Here is a 19414-nt window from a genome sequence, read left to right on the forward strand (position 1 = left end):
TCTGTATTCAGCATTGTAATTGGTCTATAATTTTCCAGGCCTACTTTATCTCCTTTTCTTTTATATATCAACTTTATTAATCCCATCCCCATTCTCTGATTCATTTCCTCTTTTTTAAAAATGTCATCATATACTTCTTTTAAAATACTGGTTAAAAAATCTTTAAAAACGATATAAAATTCACTCCCCAAACCATCTATACTTGGACTTTTATTTTTGTTCAATTCACTTATTGCTCTTTTTATCTCTTCTTCCCTTATCTCTTCATCACACTCTTTTTTGTCTACTTCTCCTACTGTTGTTTTTATTTGATTTAGTAACTCCAATTTCTCTTCTTCTTTCAACCCCTCAGTACTAAACAGATTTTCATAATAAGCTTTTACTTCTTTTAATATTTCCTCATTTGTTTCCACCACTACACCATTTTTCCCTCTTATTTCTTTAATCAATCCAGCTTTCCCTCTTATTTTTTCTAGATCAAAGAAAAACTTTGTACATTTTTCACCCTCCACAGTATATTTAGCTTTACTCCTTAGTCTTGCACCTTCATATTTTTCCTCTTCCATGTCTTTCAATAATCCCTCCAATTCTTTTATTTTTTTGTATATCTTTCCCATTCTCATTTAATTCATTTTCCAATTTTTCTCTTATTTCTCTCTCATTCTTCCTCTTACACATCTGTATTAATTTGCAATACTTTATCGTGATTTTTTTTTACTAAATATTTAACATTTTACCACCATATCCTTTTATCTTCACTGTACATTTCATTCTCCTTTTCTTTTTCAATAATTTCTTTAATACTTAACACATACTCCTCATTCTTCAAAACCTCTACATTTAAAACCCATACACCCGGCCCTCTTTTCACTGAACTCCAGTCTACTTGTATAAAAAGTGGTTTATGGTCACTATACTTTACGGTCCACATATTTAATGTTACCGATAAAACCTTCAATGTTCCTTGTACATAAAATAAAATCAATCCTTGTTTTACACATAAAATTCCCTACTAATTGCCTCCTTGAATATTCTTTCTTTTTTTCATTTCTTTCTCTCCATACATCAATCATATTATTTTCTTCCATTAATAATTTCAGTTCCTTTCTTCCTTTATCATTTTTAAAAACCATTCCCTCACCAATTTCTAATTTACTGAAAACAGTATTAAAATCACCCATCATAATAACTTCTTTATGCTTTTTTAAAAAGTCTCTTAATACATTAAAATATTCCTTCTTTTCACTCTCTACAGTCGGTGCATGAATATTAACTACAATATTTTTTTTTCTCCTCATACTCCATTTCAACCGCAATACATTTCCCAACTATGTCATTATATATTGTTTTACATGATACCCCACAGTTTTCTTTTATTAAAATCGCAACTCCTCTTCCCAGCCCTCCCATCACCATTGTTATAAAAAATCTCTCCACTCCACCTTTTCCTTATTTCAGTCATGTACTCTTCCCTCCAGTTAGTTTCTTGTAATAAAATCACATCCTCTCCTTTACACATTTCTTTCACTTTTCCAAATTTTCCTACGTTCGAAAGCCCTCTAGCATTAAAAGTAACAATTTTTAAAAGCATAAACATATAAAAACATGCATACAACCCATAAACTCAGTCCATCTCCTCCACACCCTTTAGCAGCTCATACTTATTTGCACACTCAATCCCATCTTCTTTAAGCATTCTTTTTCTTGCAGTATCAAGATTAGGTATTACCTTTACAGATCTTTTTGATGATTTCCCCTGCGTCTCCTCATTTTCTTTTCCTTGTTCACACTCTTTTGTAGCATCATTAATTTCTATCGCGTCCATCTCCTTTTGCACACTGTCCGTCACATCCATCGGTGTACATAAAATTCCCTCCTGTTGCGCATCACTCAGTACTTTATTCCTTTCATCAACCAGTTCCACATTATCCAAAGCATTTTGCAAGCTGTCTGTCAAATCCATCTGTGTCCAAATTCCCCCATCCTGTTGTGTTTGTATGATGGTTCGGTACACTCTTTCTGTTGTTCTATATCCTTATTTAATTCCAGTCCTTCACCACGTACTCTTTCTCCAACGTTTCGCTGCTCATTGTCTCTTTCATGCACCTGCCCGCCCACCTGCTGCCGCTCCTCCTCTTCACCCTGCATCCAACACTCACACTTATTTAAAACCAAATTGCACTCCGGGCACGTCACAGCATTGCAGTTTCTCGCGAAGTGGCCTCTTTCCTCGCATTTATGGCACTTAAACTCCGGGCAGTCCTTCACCACATGATCTGGGCTCATGCACAGCCGACAAGTTTTCACCTGATGGCTGTGCATCACCCGAAAGTATTGTGGACCCTCTGCCGTTTCAATTTTTGTGCTGTATGGTAGGGAGGCCACCTCCTTCGGAAACCGCGCATTTACATATCTTGTCCCATCCTCGATGCTGGTGCCCGGATAAACACGCCGCTTTATTTTTGAAATTGGGGAAACCCCCCAAACCTCCAGTTTATTTAAAATCTCTTCATCAGCAAGGTAGAGGAGCAGATGCATGAAAGAGACAACATAATCTCTGTTTTGCAGTTTCTTTATCTCACAGTTCACTCCTTTAATTAACAATCCCTCAGTCAGTTCATCACAAGTTTCTTCTTTTTCCATTGTCAGTTCATATTCCTTTCCTTGTCTTGGCCTCAGTGCTAAGATTTTACAATATCCACATTTGTCCGTCACCACTTTAATAATATCCACAGCTCTCACCTCACTTACATTCTCCACATTCACAATCACAGTTGCCTCCTTTAAGTATTTCCTTTCACCAATTGTATATCTTGCATCTTGATTTTTACCGCGTCCTGCTCGTTGTCGATACTCCAGTCCAGTGTTGTTTGCCATGCATATCTCTCCAGCCAGTCCAGTGTCGTTTGCCAATAATCCATCCATTGTACAAAAACACAAAAAAATAAAAATTAACCACCCTCCAGCCAGCAAGATGCTGCTGTTAGGTGGTTTAAAACTGAAAAACCACACAAAAAATAAACTAAAAGTCCAAAAACAACTCACAAAACAAACACTAACAGAAAAATCAAAATGGAGGAGAGCCTTCCTCTCCCAACTGCAGCCAACACTTCCTGTAGCTCTCTAGCGCCCTCAGGTTGGTATGGCCGTAAGCGAAGACTGCTGCAAAGAGCGGGCTATTTAAAGACCAGCCAATCTAATCGCCAGTACATTATATAAGTAGGAAAGAAAACCCAAAAGCTTAAAGCACCTGTTATTCCTAGGCAGTCTCTCATCAAAGTACTAACCAGACCTAAACCTGCTAAGATTCAGAGATCGGGCATTGACGCTTTTTTTTATTTTTTTTAATAAAAGATTATTATATAATTTGTGAAATTTTCCAAAAAGCTTAAAGCACCTGGTATTCCTAGGCAGTCTCCCATCCATGTACTAACCAGGCCCAAACCTGCTAATATTCAGAGATCGGGCATTGACTATATTTTTTGGCAAAATTATTATATACTAAGTGAAAAATGTCCAAAAAGCTTACAGCACCTGGTATTCCCAGGCAGTCTCCCATCCAAGTACTAACCAGGCCCAAACCTGCTTAGCTTCCGAGATCAGAGGAGATCGGGCATAGCCAGGTTGGTATTTCCGTAAGCGAAGACTGCTGCAAAGAGAGGGCTATTTAAAGACCAGCCAATCTAATCGCCAGTACATTATATAAGTAGGAAAGAAAACCCAAAAGCTTAAAGCACCTGGTATTCCTAGGCAGTCTCTCATCAAAGTACTAACCAGACCTAAACCTGCTAAGATTCAGAGATCGGGCATTGACTATATTTTTTGGCAAAATTATTATATACTAAGTGAAAAATGTCCAAAAAGCTTACAGCACCTGGTATTCCCAGGCGGTCTCCCATTCAAGTACTAACCAGACCTAAACCTGCTAAGATTCAGAGATCGGGCATTGACTCTCTTTTTTTTTTAATGAAAGATTATTATATAATTCGTGAAATTTTCCAAAAAGATTAAAGCACCTGGTATTCCCAGGCAGTCTCCCATCCATGTACTAACCAGGCCCAAACCTGCTAAGATTCAGAGATCGGGCATTGACTCTATTATTTGGCAAAATTATTATATACTAAGTGAAAAATGTCCAAAAAGCTTACAGCACCTGGTATTCCCAGGCGGTCTCCCATCCAAGTACTAACCAGACCTAAACCTGCTAAGATTCAGAGATCGGGCATTGACTCTTTTTTTTTTTTTTTTTAACGAAAGATTATTATATAATTCGTGAAATTTTCCAAAAAGATTAAAGCACCTGGTATTCCCAGGCAGTCTCCCATCCATGTACTAACCAGGCCCAAACCTGCTAAGATTCAGAGATCGGGCATTGACTCTATTATTTGGCAAAATGATTATATACTAAGTGAAAAATGTCCAAAAAGCTTAAAGCACCTGGTATTCCCAGGCGGTCTCCCATCCAAGTACTAACCAGGCCCAAACCTGCTTAGCTTCCGAGATTAGACGAGATCGGGTATAGCCAGGTTGGTATGGCCGTAAGCGAAAATTGCTGCAAAGAGAGGGCTATTTAAAGTAGTGATGGGAAGTTCGATTCTTTTCCGCGAACCGGTTCTTTCGGACGGTTCGATTCAATAAACCGGTTGAAAAAACCGGTTCATCGGTTCTTTCACGCTCGACGTAATGACGCCATTGGCGATAACGTAATGGCGTCACGTCTATCAAACATTCAAATATATAAAGTCAGTAATCATAACTTTAGTCAGTTAAAACCTCATAATCATGAAAAGTTTACATTTGAGTTTTGCAACAACACCTAAATACAGTAACAGCAATAATGTGCATATGAGGATTTAAGTCTTGAAGATATAAAGTAAATAAATTAGGTGTCATCAGCGCAGAAACCATGATCCACTTACTACACATAATCCATTGCGATGTATTTGTTATTAAATGAACTTACGTTTCGCCAGATTGCCCTTCATCCTGGGTTACAGAATCAAAATACCAAAATAACAATGAATAAATTGAATAATAAAAACTCAGAATAACAAAAGGAATAAGAAAATGAAAAAATCAAAATCCCCAAATCAAGGTTCAGATTCAGAATACAGAAATTAATAATAATTTCCAAACATTCAATTTCAAAATCAGTTTCTCAGTTTTTCCATTCAAACTCAGTCTTAATGTTCCGTTGAGGTTCAGTTAAAGATCAGTGTTTATCTCAAATTCAAAAATGTAAAGCAATGTTCATCAAAAGTGAAAAAATTTAATCCAGGAGAGAAAAAAAAATAGATTCACTGAAGATCCAGGCAAAAATAAAATCTTGGAGACAACAAAAAAAAAAACTCAAAGCTAAAAAAATTGTTTGATCCTACCAGTTCAGCAGATTTCACTCTCTTTTCTCTGTTTCAGGTACGAGTTAAAAAGCCAAATTAAACATTAATATAATTGTCAAAATAAATGATTTTAAATTAAATCAAACTCAGTCTCAATCATTTACACATACATCAGAACATACACGCTAATCACCATGTGCTCAATTTAACACTATGGCCTATACACAGTGTTAGCAAAGCTAGCACTGCATGGTGCATACTTCACGATAAAACACATTTAAAGCATTTTTGGAAACTTTTACAATCACTTTTTATCCTTTGGATTCTTTTTTTTCCACATTGCAATTCACAGTAGTCACAATCAGAATAACTAAATACACTTTGTATGATGAAATTTGTACTCACCAAGGAAAGGTATAAATCAGAAAACAAAAATAAAAGTGTTTCTCCCCAGAAAAGATGTTGATTGAAACTCTTGCGTCAGTCTCATCACAATCTCGTTATTTACCATTCGCAACTGCGTCTGCTCTCGTTCAAGTTTGCTATCGTTCTGATTGCTTGTGCGCTATCTTTTGCAGGGGGGGCAGGACTAACCTTTCACCTCACTAATCAACTTTAGCGATTTCCTTTTTCTAAATTTATAATATAATATAAATTAACTTCAATCTGCATTTTCATATAAATACTAAAGATATATTAATAAAAAATAAAATCATTTATTAATTACTAGTGACCTGGTTAGTGACCTGGGTTACACTCTCCCCTCCTGAATGTATGCAGGTCCCTCTGCATCAGTGGTTGAACAGTCACAATGGTTGGTGAATTGTTAACAGGTTCCAGGTTCTCTTCCAGCGAATTAGTGAACGCTGTACTCAGGCTTGACAACAAAGACTGGATCACCATACTAAGGGGATTTCCCCACTGGGGATAGTGAAGTCTTTTCGGAGCTTCATGGGATCTTTGAGTACGCCTTAGTCCTCCCACCGGTTCAGTTTCTTCATTCTGATTAATTTCAAGAATTCCAGAAATAACAGAAACGTCATCCCTTCCATTTTCTTCATTTGAATTTTCTGATGACTCATGATCACCAGCAAATTCCTCTTGATCAGCTTCTCTTTCCACAGCTTCCTCTTGATCAGTTTCTCTGTCAATTTTTCCTCCAGATTCATCTTCCAGATCCTCACCAATAACTTCAACCAAGTCCATAGGATTTTTTTCCACAGATTCAGGTAAGTTTGTGTCATTAACAGGGTTTTCCTGAACATGACATTCTACATCCTTCTCTGACACAGGATCCACAACAGGTAAGTTTACAGTTCTTCCACTTCTGGTAGAGACAACAGGATTTGTATTTGACAAAATCCTATTTTCAATCTCCAGAGTCCTTCCAGGAACATGGTACTCAATCAGATCTTCGTCAGATTCTGAACACTCACTTTGGCTTTCAAATTCTTTAGGTTCTTGGGCAGAACTAGCTCTGGTTCTGGGTTTTTGAAGTACTTCTTTGGTAAGTATCTCTTCAGATCTGTCTCTCTGCAGGAATCCACATGGCAGCAACAAATCTCGATGCAACGTTCGAAGGGGTCCCTCTTTTCCTTCAGGTTTGACCGTATAAACAGGTAAGTTACCAGCCGTCTTAGTTACAACGTACACATCGGATTCCCATTTATCTGCTAGCTTGTGCTTTCCCCTTATTCGAACATTTCTTACAAGCACACGGTCACCCACATCCAGGATGGAGGCAACCACACGTTTATCGTACCTCTTCTTGTTACGTGCTGCTACTTTAGAAGCGTTTCCTGTTGCAACTTTATAGCTCTCCTCCAGTCGGTTCCTGAGGTTTTGCACGTACTTTGAATGAGATTCAGGCTGACTGTTGACTGGTAGCCCAAAAGCCAAATCAACTGGTAGTCTGGGTTGTCTCCCGAACATCAGTTCGTAGGTCGAGAATCCAGTCACATCATTCCTCGTGCAGTTGTATGCATGCACTAGAGGTTTGACAAAATCCTTCCAGTGTGATTTCTCCTTAGTGCTCAAAGTTCCCAGCATCTGCAGAAGGGTTCGGTTGAACCGTTCCACTGGATTACCTCTTGGATGGTACAGAGTAGTTCTTATCTTGGATATTCCTGACACTTTGCACAGCTCTTTTATGGTGCGGGACTCAAAGTCTGGTCCCTGGTCACTATGGAGTTTTTCTGGAAACCCATAATGTACCAGAAAGTTATCCCATAAACTCTTGGCTACAGTCTGGGCTTTTTGGTTTCTTGTTGGTACTGCCACAGCATACTTTGTGAAATGGTCCGTTATCACCAGTATGTCCTTGGTGTTACTTCGGTCTGGCTCAAGTGATAGGAAATCCATACAAACTAACTCCAATGGTCTGCTGGTTTTAATGTTCACTAATGGAGCAGCTTTCTCTGGTGGAGTTTTCCGTCTGACACATCGCTCACAGGTTTTTACTTTTTGTTCTACCACCGAAGACATTTTAGGCCAGAAGAATCTGGATCGAACTAGATCAAGAATTCGTTGAATTCCTAAGTGACCCATTTCGTTGTGTAGTTCCTTCATGACCAGTTCACGGAGATCAGCAGGTAGTGCTAATTGATATGACTCATTTCCTTGCTCTTGCCTCTTCCTAAACAACACCCCGTTTATCAGCTCTAAGCGGTTCCACTCCCTGAACCAAAGACTTAATTCAGGAGTCAGGGTCTTATAACAGGGCTTTTCATTGGATTCCAGCTGCTTGACAACTATTCCAATTTCTGGATCCGCTCTCTGCCTTTTCCGTAAGTCTTGTTCAGACAAGTGGGAAATTTCTCCAGACCGGAAAGTATCTTCCTGCTGGAACGCAAGAGGTAAGGCATCCACTCCAACTGCAAGAGATTCCATTAAAATCACTGGTTGGTACAATGAATTAGAGTCGTCACAGTGCTGACAAACTTGATGGCGGTCACAGATAGCTTTTATTACTTCCGTTGAAACATTTGCTTGTGGGATTTCGGTCAAGTGATGGTAAGCAAATTGCCTGATTCTTTCCCTCTCTTTTCTCGTTTCCAAATCATCAGGAACTTCCTCTTGTGGACGTCTCGACAATCCATCCGCATCTTGATTCCTACTTCCAGCCCGGTATTGGATTTTAAAGGTAAAAGTTGACAGACTCGACAACCACCTGTAGCTGGTAGCATCCAGTTTTGCGGATGTTAAAATATATGTCAGCGGGTTACTATCAGTTACCACAGTGAAGTCAGCTCCATACAAGTAGTCATTGAATTTTGCAGTAACTGCCCACTTCAATTCTAACTTGTGGGCTGGGTACTTTGCTTTTACTTGCAAAAGCAATGACTCTCATCTGCCCATCTTGTTCTTGATACAGTGCTGCACCAAGGCCGCTAGTACTGGCGTCAGTGTGCAACACATATGGCAGCTTGGGGTTGGCAAATCCTAACACTGGAGAAGATGTAAGTTTTGCAATGACGGTGTCAAACGCTTGCTGACACTCTTTGGACCATCGTTCTCCAAATTGTTCCTTTGGATCGTAGTACTGCTTGGTCTCAATCTTTTTTCTCCGATCCTTTTGCAGTGGAGGATATCCAACCGTAAGATCATTAAGAGGTTTCACGATCTTTGAATAATCCTGTACGAACCTCCTGTAGTAACCTGAAAATCCTAGGAAAGATCTTAACTCCTTTAGATTTTTGGGTCTTGGCCAGGTTTTAAGGGCTTCTACTTTTGAAAGGTCGGTTTCCACTCCATTTTGGGATACAATGTGGCCCAAGTATCTCACAGACGTTTGACAGAACTTACACTTTTCCGGTGAAAGCTTTAATCCAAACTATCTGAGTCTTTTAAGCACTTGTATCAATCTTGTCTCATGTACCTCCAAAGTTTTTGAGAAAACTATGAGGTCATCAATGAACACAAGAACTCCTTTCCGGTTTAGGTCTCCCATACATCGCTCCATTAGTCGTTGAAATGTACTAGGTGCATTGGTGATCCCCTGCGGCATCCGGTTAAATTCCCAGAAACCTAGTGGGCAGACGAAAGCAGTTTTCTGCTTATCAGACTCTTCCATCGCAATTTGGTAATAGCCTGACTTCAAGTCTAGGACTGAGAACCATTGTGATCCGGTCAAGACTGAAAAAGCTTCTTCCAAGTTGGGAAGGGCGTAGGCATCCTTTATGGTCTGGGAGTTTAATTTCCGGAAGTCAATGCACAAGCGCACAGAGTTATTCTTCTTCCGAACAACGACTATTGGAGATGAAAATGGAGATTCTGACTCCCTGATGACACCTGCTTCCAGAAGCTCCTGAAGATGTTTCCTAACTGCGTCCACGTCTTGGGGATGAATAGGACGAGCTCGATGTTTGAATGGTGTTTCATCACTGAGTTTTATCCTGTGTTTCACTTTATGAGTGTGACCATAGTCCAAATCATTCAATGCGAAGACATCAGGCATGGAGTTCAATAAGGAGGTTATCCTTTCCTTCCACTCAGGTGATAGAGGGGAATTTCCAAAATCAATAGGGATCTTGGACTGATCTAGCCCCATTTTCTCATTTTCAGCACCATTCTTGGAAAACTCTTTACTTATTACTCTCTGTACAGCATGAGCTTCAGCGAGGACAGTCCTCGGAGGGATCATCAGGTCAGTTTGGGTTTCATTTTTTATCACCACTGGTAACTGCACTATACGTTGTCTTACAGGTAAACTGTGCAGACTGCTTGCCACTAGAAGACCACCAGGTAAGGAAGATGAAATAGGTGACTCCACTGACACCCACTTCTCAAACAGAGGACCTTTTACTTGCACAAGTGCATTTAGGACTACTGTACATCCTGCTGGCACAACTTCTGGTTGGTTCCCTTTCAACTTCACACATCCCAATTTTCCAGTTGAAGCTTGTTGGTTCCTCTTCTCCAGTACATTTATGACACCTTGATAGCCATAGAAGAGAGACTTACAAGAAAAGGTTTCTCCTTGAATACAATTGGCATACAACACATCAAGTGAATTTGTTCCAATTAGAACTTGTGGTAAATTAGTCACATCTGGAACTATCAATGCAAGGGTGGGGACTTCAGCTTCCATACCAAGGAAATCCTTAGGGAACTTTAGGTTGACCTCCACATAACCAAGATAAGGTACAGCCTGGCCATTGGCTCCTTCAACTTCTAGCAGATGCTCCAACGATTTCATGGGATGTCTGGATAAATATCGTTCATAATAGGACATAGGAATGGTGGTTACCTGTGATCCAGTATCTAGAAGACAGCTGACTTCTTTTCCTTCAATTTGAATCCTGGCAGTACACCTGGTTCCTACCAATCCTGCAGGTATTTCATGACATGGAGCGCCATTAACATTCTGGTTGTACAGACGGCCATGCTTTCTTGGGCATTGTTCTCTTTTGCTAGTCCCTGTCCGCCCCATGACAGAGACTGATCTCAGTTTAAAGATTAAGAGTTAGAGGGATTTTTCAAGTCCCAGGCAGCTTGTCTGTCCCTCAGCTCACGGCGCTTTTCTTCAACTCTACTAGGGTTTGAATCATTCTCACAATTCACTGCAAGATGGCCATCTTCTCCACATCGAAAGCAGTAGCCTGGACGGGGTCTGTTGGTTGAATTCCAGGTGGGTCGTGAGCTTTCTTGCATCTCTGGTTCCATCATCCGAGGTCTGTGACTTACATTGACATTCCTATAAGCTGGAGATTTCTCTGAATACATCTCTTGTACTCTTGGAACAAAGTGAACTTGGAGATCAGCTACTTGCTGCTTCAATTCATAAAGTTCATTGTCATGTTGTGTCTTTTCTGTTCTAACAGGTTCAGTCTTCATCATAGAAATCTGAGCTTGAAGCTTTGCTACTTCTTTCTTAAGTGAATCTACTTCAGACTTATCAGCATTGCTTTTTGACTTCTGTTTTTGACTTGAGTGATGTTGCACTTCATCCTTAGGCTCATCAGATACATCGCTGCTGTAAACAGACTGTTGGTGAGTGGTCGTCCGAAACTTGACTGGAACAGGAGCATGTTTGTTTAAGCCGAGATGTTTCCTCATTCTCTCCTCTTTTAGAGACTGCTTGTCTTCTGCAGTACGAATGAGTACTACAAGCTCAGCAAAAGAAGGGGGTGACATTTTCCTTCCATCCAGGTTCAGGTCGGCAATCAAGCTGTTGTCCCAGCAACCTCGGCAGAATTGCTTAAGAAGATAACGACTACATTCAGCCTCTGTGACACCACCACGCCTGATTGTGGCACTTAACATCACGTGCAGACGATGCAGGTAAGTTGAAGGTTTTTCTCCCTGGTTTTGCAGAGCACTTATGAACTTAACTAGCAGCTCATCTCCATCTTCCACTGAGCCATACACAGATTCCAAAAGCTCTAAGCACTGTGTTGGTGAAGAATCTGGACCAACATGCCTGACAATATCTGAGGCTGGGGGCAGCAGGCTGTCAAGAATTCTTCTAGTTTTGTGCAAGTCAGAAAGAGACACATCATTAAGTAGAAAGTCAACGCTGGCTCGCCAAGTATCAAAGTCTGGTTCAGTGCTCGGTCTTGGACTTTTTCCTGAGAAAGCTTTAAGACGGAAAGCATGAGGAGGAGTCATAGCATCACTTGTTTTCACTACATGCTCCATCACTATTCGCTGAATACCTGGAGGATTCATAGCACTTGTAGGCAGGTTCAATGACATTGTCTCAGCAACACTAATATCAGGGCTTCTCAGCTGGTAGGGTGACTTTACCGGTGTGCTCTCCTTGGCAGGGTTTTTGGGTTCAGAGATCACTTCTGCAGGAGTGTCAGGTCTAGAGGGTTTGTCTGCTGGAAACTTCAAAACAGAGATCTTTTGCAGCTCAATTTGAAGAACATCCTGCAGAGACTTCCCACTGGCTTGAGCGATGGCTTGCAGACTCTCCAAGTACCCTTCAGTGGCACTGCTACTAACTGCAGGGACGTACACGCTCCCAAGACTACGAATATGGAAGAGGACATTTGCAACCTGAGTACTTAGGATTTCCATAGGGAGTAAGGGCTCCAAATTACTCATAGCAGATTCACAGACAAACTCCACAATTGCACAGTGGTGGAACTCAGATTCTGGGTTGTCAATAAGCAAGTTGCGCTTGATTGATCCATATTTCTGAAGACAGGCTTCTAGTTCTTGGTCTGGGTCAGAGAGAGTGATGCCACTGACAATAACTGAATTCTTGACGTCAATGTTCTCACGTTTCACAATTTCCATTTCTACTTGTAGGACTGATTTTCTTTGAAGTGGGGGGGGGGGCTTACTTTAGCTCTTTATTGTCTGTTGCAGTTATCAAGTTGATTAATAACTATTACACTATACTGTAACTTTGCTCCTGGCTGGCTCGCCAAGTTTTTTATGTAACGGGGTCCTACTATTGTGTACAACTCTATGAACTTTATGATTAATAAATTCTAAATCAATGGGAATGCTTTTGGACCAGAATCAGAAGTTAAGGATCGTCTCACTGGAGCAAAGGTAAGTGATATGTATAATAGTGTAATCTAGAAATAGTCTATAAATCAAATTTCACAGCATAAAGTAAAATAAAGAAAAGCAACAACCAATAGTGAAAAATAATGTATTGTTCTGATTGGTTATTCGTTGACTTCAGTCATTCTCTTTTAAATTGGCAATGAAATGACAGAATCAAAATACCAAAATAACAATGAATAAATTGAATAATAAAAACTCAGAATAACAAAAGGAATAAGAAAATGAAAAAATCAAAATCCCCAAATCAAGGTTCAGATTCAGAATACAGGAATTTATAATAATTTCCACACATTCAATTTCAAAATCAGTTTCTCAGTTTTTCCATTCAAACTAAGACTTAATGTTCCGTTGAGTTTCAGTTACAGATCAGTGTTTATCTCAAATTCAAAAATGTAAAGCAATGTTCATCAAAAGTGGAAAAATTTAATCCAGGAGAGAAAAAAAAATAGATCCACTGAAGATCCAGGCAAAAATAAAATCTTGGAGACAAAAAAAAACAACAACTCAAAGCTAAAAAAATTGTTTGATCCTACCAGTTCAGCAGATTTCACTCTCTTTTCTCTGTTTCAGGTACGAGTTGGTGGAATGGCTCACCAGTCCAAACCAGAATATGAATATTCGGCAAGGACAGATTCAGGAACACAAGTCTTCAGCAAGGGGGGGGGGACCTGGCCTTGTAACAACAAAGCCAAATTAAACATTAATATAATTGTCAAAATAAATGATTTTAAATTAAATAAAACTCAGTCTCAATCATTTACACATACATCAGAACATACACGCTAATCACCATGTGCTCAATTTAACACTATGGCCTATACACAGTGTTAGCAAAACTAGCACTGCATGGTGCATACTTCACGATAAAACACATTTAAAGCATTTTTGGAAACTTTTACAATCACTTTTTATCCTTTGGATTCTTTTTTTTTCCACATTGCAATTCACAGTAGTCACAATCAGAATAACTAAATACACTTTGTATGATGAAATTTGTACTCACCAAGGAAAGGTATAAATCAGAAAACAAAAATAAAAGTGTTTCTCCCCAGAAAAGATGTTGATTGAAACTCTTGTGTCAGTCTCATCACAATCTCGTTATTTACCATTCGCAACTGCGTCTGCTCTCGTTCAAGTTTGCTATCGTTCTGATTGCTTGTGCGCTATCTTTTGCAGGGGGGCAGGACTAACCTTTCACCTCACTAATCAACTTTAGCGATTTCCTTTTTCTAAATTTATAATATAATATAAATTAACTTCAATCTGCATTTTCATATAAATACTAAAGATATATTAATAAAAAATAAAATCATTTATTAATTACTAGTGATCTGGTTAGTGACCTGGGTTACATTATACTCTCCCATCAATGATATTAACTCCTTTCTTCCCCCATCCGATTTAAAAACCATTCCGTTAGCCATATCCATTTTACTAAAAACAGTGTTAAAATCCCCCGTAATTATTACCCTCTTCCATTTTTCCATTAACTCAACTATTATATTAAAATATTTTTTATTTTCTATTTCTTCATTTGTAGCATGTACGTTTACTAAAATAAAATCATCTTCATCCATCTTAATTTCTACAGCCATGCATTTTCCTTGTGTGTCATTATACATTTGCTTTGACCTGATATCTCTATCTTTTCTTATTAACATCGCAACTCCTCCTCCTATTTTTCCCTCCGCATTATTAAAAAATAATTCCCCTTCCCATCTTTTTTTTAAATCCTCCATTACACTCTCTTTCCAATTCGTTTCTTGCAATAAAATCACATCTTCATCCCTGCACAGTTCCTTGACTTTTTCAAATTCCACACCATTCATTAACCCTCTTGCATTAAAAGTAACAATTTTCAACACAATTAAAAAAGATAAAAGTACAAACTTTAGCATCATAATTTTGTTATCCTATTTCCTCCCCCTCTTTTGCACTTCTTCCACAGTCTTGTTTCTCCTCATTACTTTGCTTACACATTTTATTTTTAGCTTTCTCCAAATTGGGTATTACCTTAACTTTTCTTCTTCTTTTATTGGATGTTCCTGCAGTGCTGTCTCCGCCCAGGTTTTCACTGTCTTTGTCTTTTCTTTCCGTCTCACCTATCCATTCAGTCTCTTCTGGTTCCTCTGTTTCTGCTTGTCCAACCGCATTAAACTCCATCTGTACCTCCATTTCCACAATGTCCTGTGTTAAACCAGTCTTTTCAATCTCATTGTCATTGTCCTTGCTTACATTGTCCTCTCTTTGCCTTGCTCCGGTGTCTTCCCTTTGCTCCTCTTCATTGTCTGTCTCATGCATCTGCCCACTCCCCCTCTCTTCTTCATTGTGCTGGTCTCCATACCAGCACTCGCATTTGTCCAGTACACAATTGCATTCTGGACACCTCACCACCTTACAGTCCCTCGCGAAGTGGCCTGTTTCCGAGCATTTATAACATTTAAAGTCTGGGCAGTCCTTCATCACATGATCAGGGCTCATACACAACCTGCAGGTTTTCACCTGCTTGCTATGTATCACTCTATAGTATTGAGGACCATCCTCCATTTCAATTCGAGTACTGTAGGAGGCCACTTCTTTTGGGAACTGTACCTTAAGGAACCTTGTTCCATCTTCTATGTTGGTGCCGGTATAAAATCTTCTTCTTATCTGAGAGACCGGAGTAACCCCCCATCCCTCCAGCTTCTGTAGAATCTCTGCATCATCCAGGTAAGCGGGCAAATGCATGAACGAGACAACAAATTCTCTGTTATTCAATTTTTTTAATTTCACATAGTTTTCCTTTAATCATCAATGCTTCGTTCAGATTTTCAATATCTTCTTCCTTTTTAAATGTAATTTTGTACTCCTTCATCATTTTGGGTCTTACAGACAATATTTTTGTCACATCCAACTTATCTTTCAGCGCTTGTATTATGTCTTCAGCTTTACCTTCATGCACTTCAGTCAAATCCACTACTACTGTAGCTTCTTTGGTGTAGGTTCTTTTATATCTCCTTTCAGGCCCATCCTTTTCTCGTTGAGTTTTTTCCAGTCAGTTTGCCATTAGCCGCCGTGTTCCTCGTGCCAAGTCCGTGTCTGTTGCCGTAGTTCCGTCCATTTTTCAAAAATAAGGAAAACAAAAAACAAACAAAAAAAATAAAAAATAAAATGATCCCTCCCAAACAGCTATGCTGTTGGGAGGACAAGTAATAAAAATAACCCAAAAATTTAAACAAAAAACAATTATTAAGACTCAAATAACCAAAAAACAAACACACACCAAACAATTTTGGGTGAACCTTCTTCACCCTTCTATAGCCACCTCACTTCCTGTTTCACACTAGCTCTCTAGCGCCCTCAGGTTGGTATGGCCGTAAGCGAAGACTGCTGCAAAGAGAGGGCTATTTAAAGAGCAGCCAATCTAATCGCCAGTACATTATATAAGTAGGAAAGAAACCCAAAATCTTAAAGCACCTGGTATTCCCAGGCGGTCTCCCATCCAAGTACTAACCAGACCTAAACCTGCTAAGATTCAGAGATCGGGCATTGACTGTTTTTTTTTTTTTTTAATGAAAGATTATTATATAATTTGTGATATTTTCCAAAAAGATTAAGTCACCTGGTATTCCAAGGCAGTCTCTCATCAAAGTACTAACCAGACCTAAACCTGGTAAGATTCAGAGGTCGGGCATTGACTCTATTATTTGGCAAAATTATTATATACTAAGTGAAAAATTTCCAAAAAGCTTACAGCACCTGGTATTCCCAGGCGGTCTCCCATCCAAGTACTAACCAGACCTAAACCTGCTAAGATTCAGAGATCGGGCATTGACTCTTTTTTTTATGCAAAATTATTATATAATTTGTGAAATTTTCCAAAAAGATTAAAGCACCTGGTATTCCCAGGCAGTCTCCCATCCATGTACTAACCAGGTCCAAACCTGCTAATATTCAGAGATCGGCATTGACTATATATTTTGGCAAAATGATTATATACTAAGTGAAAAATGTCCAAAAAGCTTACAGCACCTGGAATTCCCAGGCGGTCTCCCATCCAAGTACTAACCAGGCCAAACCTGCTTAGCTTACGAGATCAGACGTGATCGGGCATAGCCAGGTTGGTATGGCCGTAAGCGAAGACTGCTGCAAAGAGAGGACTATTTAAAGACCAGCCAATCTAATCGCCAGTACATTATATGAGTAGGAAAGAAAACCCAAAAGCTTAAAGTACCTGGTATTCCTAGGCAGTCTCTCATCAAAGTACTAACCAGACCTAAACCTGCTAAGATTCAGAGATCGGGCATTGACTCTTTTTTTTTTTTTTTAATGAAAGATTATTATATATGTCGTGAAATTTTCCAAAAGATTAAAGCACCTGGTATTCCCAGGCAGTCTCCCACCCATGTACTAACCAGGCCCAAACCTGCTAATATTCAGAGATCGGGCATTGACTCTATTTTTTGGCCAAATTATTATATACTAAGTGAAAAATGTCCAAAAAGCTTACAGCACCTGGTATTCCCAGACGGTCTCCCATCCAAGGACTAACGAGGCCAAACCTGCTTAGCTTCCGAGATCAGACGAAATCGGGCATAGCCAGGTTGGTATGGCCGTAAGCGAAGACTGCTGCAAAGAGCGGACTATTTAAAGACCAGCCAATCTAATCGCCAGTACATTATATAAGTAGGAAAGAAAACCCAAAAGCTTAAAGCACCTGGTATTCCTAGGCAGTCTCTCATCAAAGTACTAACCAGACCTAAACCTGCTAAGATTAAGAGATCGGGCATTGACTCTATTTTTAGGCAAAATTATTATATACTAAGTGAAAAATTTCCAAAAAGTTTCCTGCTATTTGCAGCCTCTATATCAAGACTAATACACCTCTTCCCGCATCGGCTGCCTGTGAGAGACTTTTCAGCACTGCAGGATTGCTTTTCAGCCCCAAAAGAGCTAGGCTTGACACTAACAATTTTGAGAATCAGCTTCTACTGAAGTTAAATCTGAGGTTTTACAACTTTGAGTAGCGTGTACTGGCATTAGATTGTCTGTCTTATAGTTTGATAATTAAATACAAACAGTTCTAAAGCAGGATAAAACCTTGTATGCATTTCATTTAATGTTTTTTGAGATTAAAAGCTTAAACAAGAATCTCTAGTTTTCTTTCTTGCTTTTACTTTTACTTCTTTAATACTCAAGTACAATTTTAATGGAGTACTTTTTTACTTTTACTCAAGTAAGATTCTAGCCAGATACTTTTACTTTTAATTGAGTAAAATTTTCCCTAAGTACTTGTACTTTCACTTGAGTAAAATTTTTGAGTACTTTTTACACCTCTGGTCATTTTTAAAAACCATTCCTTCTGCCATTTCTTGTTTACTAAAAACCGTATTAAAATCCCCCATCATTATTATTTCTTTATACTTCTTTACAATACTTCTTAAAACATAAAAAAAAAACTCTTTCTTTTCCTTCTCCACCGTTGGTGCATGTATATTTACTAAAATCAATTCCCTTCCTTCATATTTTATCTGAACAACCATACATTTCCCCATCGTATCTTTGTATAAAATTTGACTTGCTTTAAAAACATCATCCTTCATTAAAAAAGCCACACCTCTCCCAAACCTCCCATCTCCATTATTGTATAAAATCCCTCCTTCCCATCTCTTTTTAAAATCATTCATTACATTTTCTCTCCAGTTTGTTTCTTGTAGCACAATAATGTCTTCTCTTTTACATTTTTCTTTTACATATTCAAATTTCTTTAAGTTCAAGAGTCCTCTTGCATTGAAAGTCACAACACTTAAAACCATTAAAACGAAAAAAATTAAATATCTAAAACCCATCATTCTCAGTCTTCCTCCACCATTTCCTTTAGCACTTCAAAACTGTTAAAACATTTAACTTTTTTCCTTGCAGTTCCTATATTTGGCTTTACCTGTAGTGATCTTCTTCTAATTTGTCCCCTCTCCACCTTTTCCTTCTCATCCTCCTCCATACTTATTTCTCCTTCGTTGTCAGTTTCTTTGTCTTGTTCTTTTCCTTTTTGTCCATGAATTGAAGATATGTCCATCTGGGTCAATTGTGTGTCCTCTTCTCTTATCTGTTCATCATTTTCTTTTTCTTTTTCTCCTTCTCCTTCTCCTTGTCCTTCCTGTCTGTAGTTTGTTCCTTCCTCTGATTCCTTTGGTTGTAATTCATCCTCTTCTTGTCTTTCTTCACAATGTCCTTCTTCATCGTGGTTTCCTTCATGCACCTGTTTGTCCACCTGTTCTTCCCTTCCACCTACCACTCCCTCCATCCAGCATTCCCATTTATTTAACATTTTTTGGCAATCCGGGCACCTGACAGCATTGCAGTCTCGTGCGAAATGTCCCCTTTCCGAGCATTTATAGCACTTGAATTCTGGGCACTCCTTCAGTAAATGTTCTGGGCTCATGCACAGCCTACAAGTCTTCACCTGGTGGCTGTGCATCACCCTAAAGTACTGCGGGCCCTCGGCTGTTTCAATCTTTGTGCTATAAGGGAGTGATGCCACTTCTTTGGGGAACCTCACCTTAACAAATCTT

General features: G+C 39.0%; 3 non-coding genes and 1 pseudogene across 3 annotated transcripts; all 4 read right to left on the minus strand.

The window, feature by feature from the left end:
* Positions 1-3522: 3522 nt before the first annotated feature.
* On the minus strand, positions 3523-3641 carry LOC113104283 (5S ribosomal RNA). The gene has a single exon (XR_003292010.1). It is a non-coding gene; the product is annotated as a 5S ribosomal RNA (ribosomal RNA).
* A 784-nt stretch (positions 3642-4425) lies between these two features.
* Positions 4426-4544, minus strand: LOC113104305 (5S ribosomal RNA). The gene has a single exon (XR_003292021.1). It is a non-coding gene; the product is annotated as a 5S ribosomal RNA (ribosomal RNA).
* Positions 4545-16862: 12318 nt separating this feature from the next.
* On the minus strand, positions 16863-16980 carry LOC113104289 (5S ribosomal RNA). The gene has a single exon (XR_003292016.1). It is a non-coding gene; the product is annotated as a 5S ribosomal RNA (ribosomal RNA).
* A 365-nt stretch (positions 16981-17345) lies between these two features.
* LOC113104300 (uncharacterized) lies at positions 17346-17463 on the minus strand (annotated as a pseudogene).
* Positions 17464-19414: the final 1951 nt, after the last annotated feature.

This window comes from Carassius auratus, unplaced genomic scaffold (assembly GCF_003368295.1).
Source record: "Carassius auratus strain Wakin unplaced genomic scaffold, ASM336829v1 scaf_tig00217997, whole genome shotgun sequence".
Lineage (NCBI taxonomy): Eukaryota > Metazoa > Chordata > Actinopteri > Cypriniformes > Cyprinidae > Carassius > Carassius auratus.